A 19,374-nucleotide genomic window follows, 5' to 3' on the forward strand; every position below is an offset into this window, starting at 1 on the left:
TACGATGAACCCCCAAAAGTGTCAGGTGCTGAAACACAATAGGCATGTGATTGTGTTAGGCAGGAAAGCATGAGGAAAGGATATGGCCACTAGGATCTCCCTCATGAACTCAGTTTTAACACAAAGCAAATACGTTCCATCTGTTCCTCTGTGAGAACAGGGTCTGTCACTCCCAAGGATGCTCAGGTATCATCTTGGAGGTGGAGAATGAGCTGTGACGAACCTACCAGTCCCTTTATCTCCGACTCCCTCCCGAGTCTCTAGAGCTATAAGACAACAATTTCAGTTCTTTGTCAACAGCCCAATGCCAGGTGTTTGGGCTTTAAATTTTGAGGTGATTAAAAAAGATGGTCTTGGGTGGGCTCTCCTCTGATGGGGCTGGTGTCCCTGTAATAGAAGAGAGTTGGGCGTACTGGGAGAGACCAGGGAAGTGCTCACAGAGAGACCAGAGAGAGAGAACAGCAAGAAGGTGCTGTCAGCTAAGAGGCTGCTTCTGAAGCAAGCAAGCCTGCTGCTGCCTCTGTCCTCACTTCCAACTTCCAGAGCTATAGGAAGTTTCTGCTTAAACCATTCGATCTCTGTCAGTGGGGTGTCTGTCTGTCTGTCTTTATCTCTCTCAATCTCCCTGTCTGCCTTATTTAGGGCTTCTACTGCTGTGATAAATGCCATGACCAAAGCAACTTAGGGATAGAGTTTATTTAACCTTACACTTCCAAGTGTTGGTCCATCACTGAGAGAAGGCAAGGTGGGAACTGAAGGCAGGAACCTGGAGGCAGGACCTGAAGTAGAAGCCTCTCTCTCCTCCCATAATGCCTCCCCCCATCACTCTGCCCCTTCCACCACCTTCTTTCTAGTTCTCTCTGTTCCCATCTCCATCCATCTGTCTTTATGTATCTCTCTACTTCCCTCTTTCCAGCTCTTCCTGTCTCCCTCTTTCTTCCCTTCTCTTCCTGTCTCTGTCTCCCTCCCTAACTTTTCCTCTTTTTACCTCTTTATCCCAATATCTTGGTCCATGTCTCTTTCTATATCTTGTTCTCTCTTTCCATCTCTCCATCTTTATCTCATCTCTTTTTCCTCTATCTCTCTGTCTCTGTCTCTCTTTCTCTCTCTGTCTGTATATCTATCTATCTATCTATCTATCTATCTATCTATCTATCTATCTATCTATCTATCTATGTCTGCCTCTTTCCCTTTGTCCCCATCCCCAAACAACTGAAATCTCTCTACTACCCACTCCTGGTAGAATTCTCCCCCCACCCCCTTTTCCTAGTGCTTTTCCTAGTCCCCTTTGGACCACAAGCTCCTTGAGAGCCACACTGCCTGGCTCATTTCTACATTGACAGCATCTAGCATGGCAGTGAGTATATCTCAGGCTTAGGGAAGTCAGATATGAATGAATGCCTTATCAGTGGGATGCTTTCTGGGAGTCCTGACTCAGAGCAGGGATGTCAGACAGGCAGGACTCAGAGGAGGGGCTATCCAGTCCCTCTCCCACTTGATTGGTCCTGGACCAATCCTGCAATTTTTCCAGTCTCCCAGCCTCTCAGTCTCCCAGTCTCCCAGTCTCTCAGCCTCCCAGTCTCTCAGCCTCCCAGTCTCTCAGCCTCTCTCTCATCCCAAGGGTTTGACTCCCACCCTCCCAGCCTCTCAGCCTCCCAGCCCAGGGCTTTAGCTTTTATCCTCCACCCCCTTCATCACCACTTAATGACATGCAGAAGATGTGAATTCCCCTAAGCCCAGTTGTGTGGTCCTCTCCTCAAAGGCTGGCTCCCCACCCCTCGCTCCAGCAAGTCCCTTTGGAGGGTCTGACAGACAGTCTTCCTTTCTCACCCCTCCAGCTGGACCCACTCAGGGAGCAGAAGGATTTTTCTGGGAACTGAACAGGGAGGAGGAGCCAGGCAAAGCCACAGAGGCACAAGCTCGGGCTGTCTGTGTTCTGCGCCTGATGTCCAAGCAGGGCTCCAAGCCACCCGGGTGAGGAACATTGGAATGGCAAAGGGGAAGAGACTGTGAACAGGGCCATGTTTACCCAGCCCAGCCCGCTGGGAGACCGGCCTGGTGGTGGCCAGCCTCTTAGCACAAGGAAGCCCTCTGGAGAAAACAGCTTTCAATGAGAAAGAAGCCAGGCAGACATGCCTGGCCATGGATGAAAGCCGCAGGCCTCAGAGGGTGGGCGGCACTGAGGACAGGCTGGATCTCACGCCTGGGTCTGTGCCATTCTTAGGAAGGACCCCAGGGAATAGAACTGGCTTGGCACATGCAGAAGGTAGACTCTCCTCTGGATCTGGCTCTCAGGGCACTGTAGGGGTTCCTACCACCCAGGAAAAGGTGTCAGACATCTGAAGCAGCCCCCTGTAGTGGCTGAGAGATCTGGAGTCTCCAGGGAAGTGGGGAGTGACTTGGGGGGTTGCCTGGGGCGCAGGGACAGTGTCTAGGACCTATGGCACAGGTCACAGCTACACTACAGTTTCTTTTAATCAGAAAGAGGAGCTAGGGAGCTGGACCAGTAAGTACTACAGTGTTTGCTATGAACACCCAAGGACTGGAATTCCATCTCTAGAATACCATGGGGACAAAAGCTGGTGGTGGCAAATGCTTGTAACCTTAGTGCTTGAGCAGTGGAAAGGCAGAGACTGGGGCATCTTTAGGGTGTGCTAGCCAGCCATTCTAGCAGAATGGCCAATCTCCAGGCTCAGTGAAAGACCCTGTCTCAAAAATAAAATAAAATAAAATAAAATAAAATAAAATAAAATAAAATAAAATATTAAAAAAAAAAACCCTGAGGAGCACAGCTGATCAGATATTGACCTTTGACTTTCAAGACTGTGCTTACCTGCACACATGCATGAGTGCGCGCGTGCATGAACACACACACACACACACACACACACACACACACAGAGAGAGAGAGAGAGAGAGAGAGAGAGAGAGAGAGAGAGAGAGCAATTTGAACTTACGAGACATAGCAAAATGTTTCATTGGTACAATTCTATTTCCACATTATCCCAAGCAGGCAAATGTGGAGAAAGTAGGTTAGTGGTAGCCAGGTGCGGAGGAGAAAGGAGGAGGAACTGGGTTGGGGGAGGGGGTGATCTACAGTGAATTCGATTTACCTGGGAGAGTCATGAAACTATTCTGGAAAGAGCAGTGAGGGTCGTCCAACTTCATGAATAGCCTCAAAAGCCCTTAAACTGTGCACTTTAAAAGGTTCAGTTTATGGCTTTCTTAATTAAGCTTTCCTTGTTGGTTGTTATTATTTTTAGGACAAAGGAGACAGAACATAAAGAGGGAAAAGGATACATTAGAGACAACAACATAACGTACAATGATTAACCCAGTGAATTCGAAATGCATTTAAACAAGCAAAAACAGGGATGAAGGCGGGCAAAATTGAAAGTGGGAAACAGGTTTCATCTGGCATACAAAAAAATGGGGGCTTCCTGGAATGTTGAACTAAGGAAAATCAATGCTGTGTGTAGACTCAGAAGGAAAAAAATTTGGTGATCTGTTTGGCCACTGGACATGGGGAGAGGAGATGCAGATGGCATGAGGGTTATCCCCATGGGCCTTTTCACCAATCAAAACCCCAGATCTGAGATGATTGGCTAGAAAGGCAAATACAGACCCTGGGGAGCTGGGCTAGAGGAACAAAATTGGAGCAGGCAAATCTCTGTCTCTGTCTCTGTCTCTGTCTCTGTCTCTGTCTCTGTCTGTCTGTCTGTCTCTCACTCGTGTGTGTGTGTGTGTGTGTGTGTGTGTGTGTGTGTGTGTGTGTGAAGGTTAGAGGCCACCCTTAGGTATTGTTCTCAGGTGCCTTGGTTTTATTTGTTTCTTTTTATTTTTGAGACAGAGTCTCTCATTCTCCTTAAGTTTACTGAGTGGAGTAGGTAGGCTGGCCAGCGAGCCCAAGGGATCTGCCTGTGCCAGCCTCCCCGGTGCTCAGATTACAGGTATGCACACCATCACTGCCAGCTTTTAGGTAGCTTCTCAGGGTAGAACACAGCTCCTTGCGCTGGGAAGCAGGCACCTTACTGACTGATCCACCTCCTCGCAGCCCTGAATAATCTCTTTTGACAGCTGTCTAAGACACCACTCTCTATATGCCTGTGAGGCCCATGCATGTGCCTTCCTTTCTCACTGCCTTCTTCTTCAGAGTACTTACCACCACTGGGCAGCTGCTGCCTGCCTTGTACTGGTTCCCCAGGGCAGGTAGCAGCTCTGAACTGCACAGGTCAGCAGTCTTGCTTCTGTTCTAATTGCCCCCCTTTTCCCCACAAGACCAAGTGTGTCTCCCCCCGCCCCCAGAAGAGGCAGCCAAGCAAAGAAAGGCTTTCCAGGCTCCTACTGGTGCAGACCCTTTCATTAAAATACGAGCATGGCCAGCCGCTCATCCTTTGCCAGTGAGTCTCAGCAATTAAGATCCCCCCCCCCCCCCCACTTTTCATGGTGTGTCAAGAGACCAGCTCTGGGCAGCAAAGAAAAATACATTTGTCATTGGGATGACAGCCACAACAGCTAAAACCATTTTTATCCCTTAGTCCTGTAGCTAACCTCATCCCTTCTGGGAAAAAAAAAATAATGAATATGAGAAATTCTGTTTACAAATATGCACTTCTTACTGATTTCTCTCACAGCCCGGCAATTTTTCAAAAGGACAGATTTCTCAGGAACACTGTTCAAGGCCAGAAGATAAAACGTGCTATCTAGAGAGTTGCCCGGGGCTCTGTGTGTTTAACCGGGTAATTGGGCACAGATTGTGGAAGGTCAAGTTCTTGAGCCAAATTGCCCCAAGGTGTTCATCTGGAAGGAAGTCCCAGGGTGACACAATAAGGTCTAAGAGCACCCCTCCCTTCTCTGCTGTTTCCTAAAAGGCCAGTGGTTCTGTTAGGCTTATAAAGTATCTCTTCACCTTTATTTAAGCAAGTGTGTGTGTGTGTGTGTGTGTGTGTGTGTGTGTGTGTGTGTGTGTGTAAGGGAGTGCACAGATGCACATCTGTGTGTGCATGTGATGCCCAGAGGTTGTCTTCAAGAGCTTCCTCCATCACTCTTTTCCTTAGTTCTTGAGATGAGCCTGGGACTCATCATTTCAGCTGGACTGGCTGGGCAGCTAATCCCTGGGAGCTTCATGTCTCTGCCTTCCCCTGGCACTAGTCATATACACTGCCACATGCCTGGCTTTATATGTGGGTGCTGAGGATCTGAACTGCGGTCCTCAGGCCATTCAGCAAGCACTTTACCCACTGTGTTATGTTATGCAATGCAGTATAATTGTGGTGGCCATGGGAATACCTTGGCCGGCCCTTCCAAGGTTTCCCCCTGAGGAATCATGCCACTCGACAGGCCTAGTATAAGTAAGATTTATTGAGGGGAATGGGAGCAGGGACCCGGAAAGGGGTAGAGGCAAGAGAAGGGGAGGGGGAAGAGAAGAGAAGGACAGGAAGAGAGAAAGAGAGGGAGGGAGGCTGGCTGGGAACACGTGGGAGCAGAGAGAAAGAGAATAAAAGAAGAAAGAGAGAGAGAGAGAGAGAGAGAGAGAGAGAGAGAGAGAGAGAGAGAGAGAAAGAAAGGAAGGAGGGAGGGAGAGAGGGAGAGAGGGAGAGAGGGAGAGAGAGAGAGTATATGTGTGTGTGTGTGTGAGAGAGAGAGAGAGAGAGAGAGAGAAGGCTGGGATAGTGAATTCATCTTCTTTATAGGCTGCTGCCGCCACTGCCTCGCCTGGCTCATGGTGCAGATGGCTGGGATGGCAAAAGTAGCAGTTGGGCAGAGCCATTAAGCCAACACACTGAACCATTGCTTGGATCTTATATAAGAAAATCTGAAGCTATCTGATGCTCTCGGACTTTGGTAAAGGTAAACTTTGGTAAACTGAATGTGTGAGCCCCTTGGCTTACCACCCTTGGCTAAGGTCAGAGCAGTTGATGGGGCCAGAGGAGCTGAGCTGTCCGATCACAAGTGAAACTGGTCAGTGGTGGTTACAGGAGAAGGAAAGAAAATGCTGCCATCCACGCAGCATCTATCATTGACAGTTTCTTTTTCAAGCATAGTGTCTCTAGGAAGTTCTCCCCATGGGCAGGTGATGCCAATGCGGTCACATCAGGACACCTAAGGACAGCTGTCACAGTGTTCCAGCTTGGGCTTTTCTTGAGACACAGAGTAGGCTCTGAGTAGACACTGAGTTAGAGGGAGGGGCTTGATCTGCACCTTTGTACATGTGACCCTTGTACCCTTGTACATGTGTCCCTTGCTTCTCCTTATTTTCCCAGGCTGAGACTGGGGGTGGCCACTTTAGAGGAGTAGGGGTTCAGAGGCACACTTATACCCTTTTAGCCTTTAGCTATTCTGTGTCACCCCAGGGACTTTAGCATCAAGAAAGCCATCACCAGATGCGAGTCCTTGGATCTCCAAGACAGGGAGCTAAATAAGTCTCTTTCTTTATAAAGTGTCTGTCCTAGTTAGCTTTAACCGTCAACAGCTTTACACTCCCCTAAGAAAGGTAGTCAACTGGGATGCTGAGATTAGACCAGCCTCTGGGCATGTCAGTGGGAGGTTGCCTTGACTGTTCCCAGCTTTGGGCTGTATCACTCCGTGGGCAAGTGGTCCTGGCCTGACACCCTCAAAGATGAACTGTAATTGACAATTGAATGTATCCGATTAGCAGCAATAAATCTGTTCTTTCCTAAGTTGCTTTTGTTCAGAGAGTTTTATCGCAGCAACAGAAAGGAAACTGCAGCAGTAGGTTCTGTGAGACACCCAGCACGTAGGATATAAGCACAGGAATTTTGGATGAGCCATAAGAGGTGACACACTCAGAGGATTACAACAATAGTGGAACAAGCAGCACTCAGAGATGCTACTCAAGCCCTGCCTTTGAGTGTGCACAGTGCAGAGGGCGAAACTCTTTCCCTGACAGTGTGAATGCTGTTTTGTTCTGAAGGAAACAGTAGATCCCCAAACAAGCATGAAAAAAAGCAAACTTTCTTTGATTCATCTTTTCCATTTTGGTTTGCGTAAAACATCTAGTTTCTCACATCGGCCCTGGTTGTGCGGTTTCAGCCCCAGCAGGCCTCAGTGAGGTTGTGAAAATAGGTGAAGTTTCTTCCCTGGGCCTGGCTGAGTAACTGTGTGTGGGAGAGGGGTGCCTGGGTGCTGCTCAGTGGCCTTGAACGAGTTCATGACCTCTGACCTTGGTTTTGAAGTCTTTTTCTCCTCAAAGCTGTGCTCACCTGTTTTGTGCTGGGGAAGACACCTACCAAGTTGGTTTTGAGGGTCTTTTAAAATGGCAAGGGATACAGTGACCAACAGTCAGCATGAAGAAGATTTCAGCCAATGTCCATAGCTGTTTCTGTGGCCTGCTCTAGAATTGCACAAAACCAAAGCAAAGCCAAACAAAACAACAGCAGCAACAACCTAACCAGTAATCATATTTTTCCCCCTGGGACAGAGGCTACTAGAGTCTTGTATAGACCAAGTTGGCCTCAAATTCCCCCACGTAGGCAAACATGACCTTAAATTCTCAACTTCCTGCTTCTGCTTGGTGTTAGAGGTATGCACCACTACATCCACCCTGTGACCTGCTGGGGTTCGAATCCAAGATCTCCAGCATACTAGGCAGATGCTCTACAGAGGTAAGACTCAATCCCCAAGCTCAGGACTCATAGAGTCCTAAGAGGGTGGGGGAGTAGGGATCTGGATGAAGTTTCTGAAATAAAATAAAATATCACATTTTCCCTAATCAATGAAGTCATGAGAATTTCCTTACAACACATCAAAATTGCACTTTAAGTAAGAAAGTGGTCATATAGCAATTGTCCCTATAATAGAATGCCATCATTTTCAAAGACTGGGATTCTAGGTCTCCATAGTAACATGGCTATGGGGTGGGGGGCGAATACTTTCTTTGGAGAATGTGTGTGGCTCTTTTGGTTTGTAAGAAAAGGTCCACATCATCTCTGTATAACGTGGATGTGCCAGGTGAACCCAGTCTCCCTCGACTTCCTTGGCAGTTGGTAGAAGATTTTAGACCGATGAACAGCATCTGACCGTCCCCCTTCTCTCTGGCCCTGGGCCACTAGACAGCTTTGGGCAGCAGCCTGGAGGAAGGGCTCTGAGAGATGGAGAGGAAGAAACACTCAGGAACAGGCAGAACTATTTTCCAGTGGCTGGATCGAGCCAACGGAGAGTGAAGGGTAGGGGCGCTCTGGACCTTGGTATTTCATATTCTCCCTTCACATGCCCATTCCTTCTTTCAAGAACAATTTACACACACACACACACACACACACACACACACACACACACACACACACACACACACACATGCACAGAAGGCAGTCTGGCAATATATTCAGTTTGCACTGTATTTTTAAATACTGTCAAAGGTCAGGCTAAGGATGGCATCCTAGAGCCTGCTTTGCACTATCCTGTGCATTTAATCTCTCTCCAGGACTGCTCTCCAGGGACCCAGCTTTCCCTACTTCCCTTGTGGCTCCCCTCCTCACCTAGGGAGGAGCTCCATTGTGTAGGGGCCTCTCTGGCTGTCTTTCCCCCACTTCCCTGGCACACTGTCTGCAGGCAGCTCTCTCTGCCTGGGCATCTGTGTTTACTCAGGTGAGCAAGGAAGCAGAGAAGTGGTCCATGGGGGAGTGGCAGATGCGCTTCCGAGAAATAAAAGTACTTTATATCTACTCCTGCCCTCTCCTCCCCTCATTGCCTTTACACAGGAGGAAGCTCTCAGCACCAGAAGGAGACAAAAACTGCAGTAACAGTGACCCGAGCTCCTCCCTTGACTTGTCTTGGGTTAGCAAATCCATAGAACACTTTGGGCTGCAAACGACTTGAGTACTTGCCCAGAATGGCGGGCATGCACTGTTTCCAGAAAAGGGTTCCAGGAAAATGGAGGGGGTCTGAATTGATGTTCATTGCTGCAGACTATGTGACTCAGGACAGTGGTTATAACTTTCCAACAGAAAGGTGATCACTTTAAACATTCTCCTTTATTCATGGAATACTTAGAGACTGGAGAAGCCGGCAATCAGACTAAGCACAAGAAATCTGAGTTTGAGTCTTTGCACCCACGCGAAAAGCTGGGCATGCTGTGTACCTTTGATAATCCCAGAACTGGGGAGACAGACACAGGAGGATTCTTGGGGCTCAGACACAGGAGGATTCTTGGGGCTCAGACACAGGAGGATTCTTGGGGCTCAGACACAGGAGGATTCGTGGGGCTCAGATACAGGAGGATTCTTGGGGACTGGGATTCCAGCCAGCCTTGCTGAGTCAGCATGTTCTAACTGAGAGTTCCTTCCTCAAAAAGCAAATGGGGCATGAGGTTGGTCTTTCCACATCTGCCTCCCTGCCATGCATGCGTATCCACACACACACTACAGAAGAAAGAGAGAGAATAATAAAATAGAACCGCAGAGTTTATTATTTTGCTACAAGTTTGGGATTTCTAAAAAAAAAAAAAAGAAGATATATACTGGAGTCTCTCTGCCTTGTTTCACCCCATCTTTTTCTCCATTTTTCCTTCATCCTCAAAAGTAGCTGCTCATGTGGACTTGATTTACGTTAACATCCTAAGTATGTAAGAAAGCCATCTTAACTCAATAGCAAGAAAACTACATAATCCCATTCAAATGGGCAAAAGACCTGAATAGACATATTTTTCAAAGAAGGTATACATGTGGTCACCACCACTAATCTCTAGGGGGATGTAAACAGCAGCCCCAGTAATTTATTGTCTCCCACTTGTTTAGTGTTTTCAAACAAACAAGAAAGAGTGTCCAAGCTGTGGAGAAAAGGCAGTGTTGTCATTTGGGTGTGAAATGTGTCCACACTTCCAAGTGTGTCCCGACACTGGGTCCCTAGCTGCTGGTATATTTAGGAAGATTGCAAAATCTTAAATGGTGGAGCCTTGCTAGAGGAAATGGATCATCACGGGTGGGATTTGAGGCTTCCCATCCCGCTCCAACGTCCTGTTTGCTCTCAAGTTCCTGTCTGCACAGTGCATGTGATAGCTCCCGACATCCCCAGCATGATGGACCATATTCCCTGGAACTATGTGTAAAGATAAGACCTTCCATCTCTACCTTGCTTTTTGTCCTGTATTTGTGCCCCAGCAATGAGAAAAGTAAGCCGTATAGGGAAAATGCCTGCCACTAGCAGGAATCCCTTATGGGAAACTGTATGGAGTTTCTTTAGAAAAATTAGGAGTAAAATCCCATATGATTCAACAGTCCAACTTCTGGGTATGTATGCAAAGGAAAACAACCAGATTCTGAGGGGATTATTTATCTCTCATGCTCTTTATATACAATAGGCGAGAAGTAGAAATGATCCACATGTTTACTAAGGGATGGATGGACAGGGGAAAAATAGTATATACACAATGCATTATTATACCACCTTACAAAGAGGGAGGGAAATGGCTGAGCAGGTAAAGTGCTTACTGAGCAAGCACGAGGACCTGAGTTCAGATCTCCAGCACCCAAGAGGCATAGCGGCTCTCCTGAAACTCACTGCTCTCTCCAAAAAGAAAAGAATGTGAATCTCTGAAGAAGAACCCATACTGGCAGACTCTGGGCTCCAGTAGAGACCATGCCTCATTAAGTAAAATGGAGATCATGTGACCATGCACATACACATGCATGCACACCACACATGCATACATACAAAAACAGAAGGAAATCCTGTCATTGTGTCAACATTAAACACGGACGATATGATGTTAAGTGAAATTAGCCAAAGAGAGAAAGAGAGGAGAGAGAGAGAGAGAGAGAGAGAGAGAGAGAGAGAGAGAGAGTTATGGTATGAGATCACTTTCATTCGGAATGGGCAAAATGGCAGGCTGCCCAGGGGATGTAGGTAAACAGGGAGACACCTGACAAAGGTAGAACCTCTCAGCCATTCGATGAGTGAATTCTGAGCACCGTCCCATTACAGCGCACTGACCAGACTTGTCAGTGCTGCAGCATGCGCTTGAAGTCTGCTGATAGACCTTACTTATTCTCCCTATACACAAAATACATAACCATGTGAGGGAATGATGACGAGTTTTACCCATTCATCCTGCAGATCATATCACAATAAATGCACCTTCTCACAACACAGTGCCATATGCCCTGAAACACTTATCTGTCGCCGGTATCTCAGAAAAGCTGCGAAGAAAATATCTCCTGAGAATGGAACTTTAAATGTATCGTATGCGTCTCCAAATCTTCCTCTTTCTGTTTAATTCTTTTTTTTTAATGGAGATTAAATGAATAGATCGGCTCTGGTGTGTGCATGTGTGTGTGTGCACAGGTGTGCAGGTGCACACATGTGCGGGTGATTGTGGAGGACAGAGTACAACCTTGGATGGTGCCTCCCTCCCTCCCTCCCTCCCTCCCTCCCTCCCTCCCTCCCTCCCTCCCTCCCTCCCTCCCTCCGTCCAAGCAGGTCATCCCCTGGTCCTGTGTTTGGTCTTTTGGCTAAACCAGCTGGCCAGTGAGTGAGCCTCAGGCCTCCTCCTGTCTTTTCCTCTCCCCTGCTGGGGTTGCAAGCATGTGCCATCCCTTGTCTGGCCTTTTACAGAGATTTTGGAGGATTAAACTCAAGCCCTTATGTTAGTAAGGAAAGTGCTTTACTTACAGGATCATCACCCCAGCCCATGAATGGATTTAAGTACAGAACCTACAGCCCAGTCTGGCTTTGCGGGCCAACGCATCTTGCTAATAGTTCACAGGGAGTTTTGGAGTGCACTTATGTCCGTACTGCTGGCTTACAACCTGTGTTCTCACGCTGCCCTGTCTGCTCTTACCATCTCAGCTCCTCTGTTACTGTATGAGGAGAGGAATTTCCTCTTTTTAATTGGCTCTGATACATTAGAATCAGACTGAAAATATCAGTTCCTTCATTGTTTGGTAATATTTTCCTGTGGAGTCTTTTGAGGTTGGGTTTTTTGGTGGGTACATTTAAGTATGTGTGAAACATTGAAAAATATTAATTCGGTTTACTCTCATTTCATGTTTCCTTGGGACAGTTTGGCTAAATCATATTTTCAGAATAGAATTTTATAACTTTAACCTAAATGTTCAAAAAGATGTTATTTTTAGCAGTTTCTTGTGATTTCTGAAAATCTCCTCTGCATTTGTAATTAGGATTCTCTTTAATTCATCTTCATTAGTGAGGTGTGTGCATGTGTGTATATGTATGTATGTATGCATGTATATATGTTTTGTGTGTGTTTGCATGTCTATGTGTGTATAAGTGTGTAATTTAAAAATCTACTATTGTTTGCTTCAAGGTTGGTCAATTTTAGTCATTTTTCAGTTCAGCACATTTTAAAAACTGGTCTATCATTTCTCCTTTCTGTTTTTTTTTATGTTTGTATTGATCTTTATAATTTCCTTTATTATTTAATTTTTAAAAATTTAAATTGAATTTTGTTTTAAACTATTACATATGAACAAACTGTGTATGTAATCGGGGTGGCATGTGATGTTTGGCATGAGTATATTGTATAATGTTTAAATCATGTTAAACATATGTATCTCCTTAAATATTTATTTATGGTAAAAAAAACATTCAATTTTTTTTAGCTCCTTCCCTTCTTCCTTCTCTTTCCCTTTCCCATCTCCTCTCTTCTTTTTCTTCTCTGCTCCTTCCCCTTCCCTTTCTCCTCCTTTTCTCTCTAATGGCGTTGGAGGTTTAGTCCATGGTCTCATACAAGCTTGGCAAGGGCCTAGCACCAAGCTGTACGTCACCGATCTTGCTTTTGGTTTTTTTGGTATCCTATTGTTTTCCCTTTGTTTCTTCTGCTTGTCGAGACAGGGTTTCTCTGTGTAGCCCTGGTTGTCCTGGAACTCTGTAGACCAGGCTGGCCTCGAACCCTGGAATCAGCCTGTCCTACTTACTATGCTGGGATTAATGGTGTGCACGCACCACACACGGTGGTATTCACTTATGATGAAAGGTTTACTTTGTTGTTTTGGAACTGAAATCTTAGGTCCCTGATTCTAGTGTTCCTTAAACTATATCTACAGTTTATAAAACTCCCTCTGAGTGCTTTCTAAGCTGTGTAGCCCACAGTTTCATGCATGTTATTTTCATATGTCTTTCAGTGCATATATTTGCTAATATTTGTTAAAATTCCTCCCTTGGCTCACAGACTATTTATAAACACATGGGAGCTGGAAAAGGGTTACAGTTTCTGTTATAGATTTTAATTTTTATTGCCTTTGTGATCACAGAGCATTACTATGTGGTATTTGCTGTATGACATCTATTGGAATGGGGATGAGTCAGGATACTCTGTATAGTATATTTCATTCCCTGGTGTAGGAATTTACAGATAACTCTGACACAAACCCACTAGTCCTGCTCTTCAAGTCAGGCTGCCAGTTCCCTCCCTCCCTCCCTTCTTCCCTCTCTTCTTCCTTCCCCTCCCCTCTCCTTCTCCCCTCCTCATTTTTTCTTTATTTTTCTGAGATAATGGCCCATGTAGCTTGGGCTGGTGTTGAACTCTCTCTATAGCCTAGGATGAACTTGAATTTTTTTTTTGTCATCTTATATCTTTCTTTTTTTTTCCCTTGGATATTTTCTTTATTTACATTTCAAATGTTATTCCCTTTCCCAGTTTCTCCCCTCTACTCCAGAAACCCCCATCCATCCCCTCTCCCTCTGCTTCTATGAGGGTGCTCCTTTACCAACCTACTCTTGCCTCCCTGCCCTGGCATTCCCCTACACTGGGGCATAGAGCCTTCAGGGACCAAGGCCCTCTCCTCCCACTGATGCCTGAAAAGGCCATCCTCTGCTATGTATGCAGCTGGAACCATGGGTTGCTCCATGTGTACTCCTTGGTTGGTGGTTTAGTCTCTGGGAGCTCAGGGTCGGGGAGTTGGTTGGTTGATATTATTGTTCTTCCTATGGGATGATTGCAAACCCCTTCAACTCCTTGGGTCCTTTCTCTAACTTCTCCATTGGGGACCCCATTCTCAGTACAATGGTTGGCTGCAAGAGACGGATGCTCACAGCCAACCTTGAACTCTTGATGCTCCTACCTCTAGCTCTCCAGAATGCTGCAAATATGAGCATGAACCATCCAAATCCAGCTCATGAAGTTTTAAAGAACCAGGACCCAGAACTCCCGGCATGCTAGGCAGACACTCTACCAACTGAGGCACAGCCCCAAGTCTACCAGACTTCCCTAGAGGAATTCCTTCTACTTACTAGTTAGTAATTATTTTAAGTGCTAGCATTTTTTATTTTAGATTGTTTCCAGTTGTAGCTGTATTAGCTCAGGTTCTAGGGAACACAATCTTTTTGATGCTAGTGTGTTCCACCTTAACACAGGTTCTTTTCTCCTTGTGTACTTTACCTGGGAATATAGGTGGCCATTTTACCTCTGAGTTCCTTTCGTCATTAAAGGTTTTGCTTTTCCCAGGATCTTTACAGTGATCACTGATTTTTGTACTAATTTACTAATTCCGCAGTTTCTAGAAAAGGATTTGAGGGCAGTTTGAACCACAGGTTTTCCTGGCATTCCAAATTCTCACAAGAGAAAATATTTGCTCATCGGGAGTTTAGGATTTTTTTTTCCCATTTTTTTTCTTAGTCTATCTTCCCGGAGGGGATGTAAATCTTTGAGTGTCTTAGTTGGCGAGTTCTCAGCTCTTCATCTTGTCTTTCACAGTTGAAAAGTCAAGGCACATCTTCTGCTCAGCTTCCGCTCTGGTTTAATTCTTCATCTCAGGTCCTCATATCTGCATACTGAGTCCTCTTACTCATTGAATTGTCTTCTCAATTTCTGTCGTATTTCTCTGTAATCTACTTTTATTACTATACCCATGATAGTTCTAATGACCACCCTTTGGTGGCTTGAACGGTATCGGTCCCCATAAGTTCATCGGTTTGCATGCTTAATCTCTAGTAGAGGAGTGGGCAGGGAAGGATTGGGAGGGGTGACTTTGAGAGAGGTATGTCACTGGGGGTGGGCTCTGCAGTTTTAAAAGCCCACACCAGGCCCAGTGCCTCTCTCTCTCCTTCTGCCTGTCTACCTGCCGATCAGAATGCAGCTCTCAGCTACTTATCTCGCACCATGACTGCATGCATGCCACAATGCTCCTCACCATGATGATAGTGGACTGACCGCTAAAACTATCAGCAAGCCCCCAAGTAAATGTTTTCCTTAATAATATAGGTTGCATTGGCCATGGTGTCTCTTCACAGCAGTACAACAGTGACTAAGACACCGGAGAGGTTATCCTACCCAAACAGTCAGCCTTAACCACATACACATAGCAAGCAATACTAAGTGGGCTCAGCATACACACAAGCATAGAGAGGTAAGGAAGTGAGAGGGAGGGGAGTGGAGGGGGAGGAGAAAGAGAAGGAGAATGGTGGAAGTGTTGTACATATAGCACTCACATATTGAAGTCTAGAAAATTAAACAAAATAAGCAAGACAGGCATTTTTACTATTTGACAGTTTTGACATTCATACAATGAGCTTCAGTTGTTTTTACCACCCTGTGTCTTCCTTTCTCTTCCTCTTCCTCTCCGACTGGAACTCTTACTCTTCCTAACAAGTCCCCTTCCTACTTTCATGACTTCTTTTTGTGTAATTAATTAAGATTATTTAATTAACAAAATAAATAAAATTAATTAATTAAAATAATTCAATCAGCTGATTGATTGGTTAATTAATTAATTAATTAATTAATTAGTGGAGGTTATTTACTAGAGCAAAGGCAATTTACCAGTTTATACCACTCAAGATTTCTCCCTCTCCTCTAACAACCTTTAACTGCTTCATGGAGGGGTGGTGCCTCAGGACCTTTCCTCCATCCACGCTGGAATGCTGATAGGCCCAAGCTTGCATAGGTCTTATGCAGATAACCACAGCTGCAGTGAGAGTGAGTTCACGAGTACAACAGCCGTGCTGCTTCCGGAAGACCTCCTTTTGCCATTCATCTCCCTATGCTCTGGCTCGACAGTCTGTTCTCCTACGTGCCTGAGTCTTATAGGGATTGCTCAAGACATCTCATTTAGGGCAGAGCAGTGCTATTTATTCTTGGCACTTTGGCTAGTTGTGGGTTTCTGTACTAACCAGTGTGCATGGCAAGAAGACTCCTCTCTGATGACAAGTGGGTATAAGCATGACTATTTAGGAAGCGGCTTGACAATATGACTGCTTAGTAGAACAATAGTAGGAGTACGTTCTCCCTGAGGTCTATAATGTCCCCAACTCTAGGCTTTTGCGGGATTCATAGAATAAGGCAGGAGACGCCTCCAAAGGAACAGGGCTCAAATCCAGTCTGAAAGGCGTTGGCATCCCCTGTAACACTTATGCCATGGTGGCACAAGGAGGCACCCTTTCCCTGGCAGCTGTCACTGTAGCTTGCAGGAGTCACAGCTCTCAACCCATCTTTCCCGGGATAGAACTGCAGCTGTATATAGTGAAATGCGCTTGACAACTTCTCCAGTAAAGGATCCCCTGACTCCTCCCTGGGAAAGAGTGTTAGGACTCTCTTTGCTTATTACTGCAACAAAAGACTCTTCCAAATCAAAAGAGACCACAAGCAGAATTCTCAAATGCAAGGTCTTAAGGCGAGGATCTTCTTGCTATTCATCCCTCTACCCCACTGTGCAAATATACAGATGTTTTATGGAGGGGATGTACAGTAGCCTTCTTATACCTTGCTTAAGAAAAATGGGCCCATTGATTAAAATCTTAGGTCCCATAAAAAGAAGCAGTTATTATATAGCTCAGACCAGGAGATTCAGGCCCTTTGTGCATATTCCTTTCCCATAATAGCCAGGAGCAGTGATTTCGCCATCAGAACTGTAGCTTCAGTGTCTTCTAAGTGCTAAATACTGCTTTAGTGCTAGGAATACTAAAGTAGGAAGAGGCCTTTGCTCTGGGGAAGCTCACAGACTGGTGAGAGCAAAGAAATGATCGTAGAGACTCAAGAGCAGCATAACCCAAAACAGAGGCCAATGGATTGCCTCCTTCACACCAGTGTCCTTTGCAACACCAGGACTGCAGGAGGAGAGTAGATAGGAGAGCAGGAGAAGGGAAGATTGAGAGAGAGAGAGAGAGAGAGAGAGAGAGAGAGAGAGAGAGAGAGAGAGAGAGAGAGAGAGAGAAGAGGAGAGAGTAGGGAGAAGATAGGAGAGAGTAGGGTTCAGCCGAGGGGGTGGGTATGCAATGGCAATGATCTTCAGATTCTTTTTGTTCCAATTTGGTTATGAAATATCTCCCCAAAGGCTTGAGTGTTGGAGGTCTGTTCCCAGTTGGTGCTGTCTGGGGTCGTTCTAGAAACTTGGGGGTCAGGGTCTCACGAGAAAAAGGTCATTCCATGAGTTCAGCCCAGACTCTTTCCTCTGCGTCTACTACCAGGGGAGCAGCTTTGGCCATGTACCCTGTCACCACCTTGTTCTCCTTCATCCCCAATGGTGCCAAGGTCTGTAGGTTCTTTAAGCTATGGCAAAAATAAATACTTCCTCCATTTGTTTTTTTTTTTTCTGCTACAAGAAGCTAACACACTTTTCTTTTTTCTGAGTTTATTAAATTCTTATTATATGACCCTTTCTTCTGTCACTAGGTTGCCCAGGCATACCCATTCCTGAATACAAAAAAGAGATCCCAATTCTATCTAGGCGCAAATTACAGCGGTGTTTACCCCAAGTGCTCAGTGGATATTTGAGTGAGTCCCCACATGAGATCTCATGCAGGAGCTCACAGAACAATCTACCATGGCCTTCTTTTCCTAGCCAGGTATCCTATTTTTATTTCTGTTGCTGTGATAAAATACTTCAAGAAGCAACTTAGAGGAGAAAAGGTTCATTTGTCTTATACTTCGAGCTTAGAGGCCATTGTTGTTAGGGGCATCCCAGTCAAATCAAGGCGTCAAGGCACAGGTTGTGGCAGAAGCTTGAAGCAGCTGGTCACAACACATCTGCAGTGAAGTGCAGAAAACAATGTGTGTACGCATGCTTAGTACTCGGCTAGCATCCTTTGCCCTTATACAGGCCGGGACCTAAGCCAAGGAATGAAAGGTACTGCCCACTTCCACGGTGGATCTCCCACGCCAATTAAGGCAATCAAGACAATCCCCAACAAACATGCCCACAGACTAGCCTGATCTAGACATACAGCAGGAGAGTCCCAGTACCTAGGTTATATCAAGCTGGCATTTAAAATTAACTATCACACCAATTCATACTTCTTAGCATTTATCACCCAGGAAGCTCCAGTGACTGCCCTGTTTAAAGTGCCCACTGGGAGAATTCCAAAGTTCAAACTAAGATCAATAAAATATTTGGTGTGGCTAAGCCATTAAGCTCCTCTCAAAGCAGGGACACTTTCTTGAAATGGACCTGCACTGTCATGGTAGTTAAAGAGAATAATCTTTGACAGAATTCCCTATTCATACTAGGTCAAAGTTAACCTTCCTTCACAAGCGGCTTTTTTCAAGAGACCTGAAAGATGCCAACATGCTTCTCACTCTGGCGATGGGTGTGAGCACCACTGGCTGGTCTGCATTCATGACAGATCTGCCATTTGAATGACACGGCTCCTCCATGAGACCTCCTGCATCTTTAAGTCCTGGGCTAGGTCTGTGTAGGGCTCTATGGGAAAGAAGTGGGTACATCCTGCAGGACAGCCAGGGGATGAAGGCAGAAGTGCTGAGAGATGGACGGAGGTCTGACTTTGTGGCAGGAGAGAAGGGCACGGAAAAGGAGCCATCAGGATTAAGATATGAAGATACGAAAGAAAACTGGAGGCCTCTCCCAGCAGGGCTATGTGTGATAAAACAGATCACACAGAAGTAGAGGTGGAGAGAGAGTCTGTGGACTCCAGTGGTTTGTTAAAAACCTGTAAAGGGTTAGAGAGTTAACTAAATTATTAAGAGCATGTACTGATCTTGCACTCACATTGGGTAGCTTATAACTGCTGCAGGGGAACAGATGCCCTCTTGTGGCCTTCTTGGGTACCTGCACTCATGTGCACATACCTACATACACACACACACACTGACATGTAATTAAAAGCAAAGTATCTAAACTACCTACAAAGTTCCAGAACTCAGGAGGCATGGGACTTTTGCTCCTCTGTCTTTCCAGCTCACTAGCCCTTACACTTGCTGAAGTGTCCTTTTTTTCTTTACTAAAAAACTGCTGGCGCTTCTAGCACTACTCATGTGCTCCTGGTCCAATTGGATGTTCTGAGAGACAGGAACCTGGAAACCTCAGCAGATGTACTCCACTGATCTACTCGGGTTCCAGCTTCACCATTATACCTCTGTTCCTTCTCTTGTCTGTATCCAACCTTGCTTCCAGACTGCTGTTCTCACTGACCTTCAGCAGTGTCATCATCAGACCCAGAAGCAAT

Source organism: Mus musculus, chromosome 1 (genome assembly GCF_000001635.26).
Source record: "Mus musculus strain C57BL/6J chromosome 1, GRCm38.p6 C57BL/6J".
NCBI classification, from domain to species: Eukaryota; Metazoa; Chordata; class Mammalia; order Rodentia; family Muridae; genus Mus; species Mus musculus.